Source organism: Carassius carassius, chromosome 2, assembly GCF_963082965.1.
Source record: "Carassius carassius chromosome 2, fCarCar2.1, whole genome shotgun sequence".
Taxonomy (NCBI): domain Eukaryota; kingdom Metazoa; phylum Chordata; class Actinopteri; order Cypriniformes; family Cyprinidae; genus Carassius; species Carassius carassius.
The window spans coordinates 30,984,164-30,985,228 of NC_081756.1; positions in this window are offsets into that span (position 1 = coordinate 30,984,164).

The following is a 1,065-nucleotide window of genomic DNA, read 5'->3' on the forward strand; positions in this document are numbered from 1 at the left end:
AACCAGCATGTTTTACCAAAAGACAAATCATTGTGAATTTATAAAAACAACCCCATTCATAAATGTACAAACCCTTAAACTGCTGGATGATCCACGACTGTTTTTATATATTGTGATATTGTTCACGAGTCCGTTTTTTGTCCCGAGGAGTTCAACTGCCCAACTGTTCTTCAGAGACATCTTCCAGGTCTCACACAATCTTTGGTTTTTCAGCATCTTCTGCATATTTAGCCCCATTTCAGCAGAGACCGTATGATATTGACTGAGGACAACAGAGAATCAAACACAACTATTATAAAAGGTGAAAACATTGATGCTTAAGAAAGCAACACGTTGCATTGTAGTGACAAAACTGAATTTTAAGCAGCCATTATTCCTATCTTTATTGTCCCATGCAAAAGACATATCTGTCATGGCTAACAATTTGTAAAAGAATCAGCGGGCCCGAAGAGGAAAAGCAGTCATCCGTCTCCATTTTATGCTCTGTAAGTTATTGACTTAATGACCCATTTCTCCAGGGACCGCTTAACTATAATATGGAGCCAAATCCATAATTAAATAATGAGCCATATCGAACCAACAACTTTTTTTCCTCTCCTGGTAAGTTAAATGTCAGTGTAGACTTTTGTTACTCTCTTTGGTATTTAAACCCACTTACCCACCCCCTTTTTTGGGGGGGTCAAGAATCTATAAAATATTACTATTTTACATACATTAAAAACAATTAAAAACCTTTAAAGACTAGTAAAAGAGTTAATTGCTTTTCCTAATAAAAGCAGTAGAGAATTAGCGTGAGAGCTCCAGCGTTGCAAATTACTGTATTCCTCAGTGTGTTAATGAGAGTTTGGCTAATGTCTTAAGTTAACACTCTAGTCTAGTCTATTTGAGTGTAAAATATTACACTGTGCCCCAGGAGAATCTGCTGCCAGTGTGGAAAAACTAGTGTTTCATTGCACATTAACTGTGTTCTCAATATTCAGAGAACATGAATGTAATTCAGTGTGAAAAGAAGCTTGCATTATCGATCCTTTATTGATCCAAGAAGCTCGACACCCAACAGAGTAA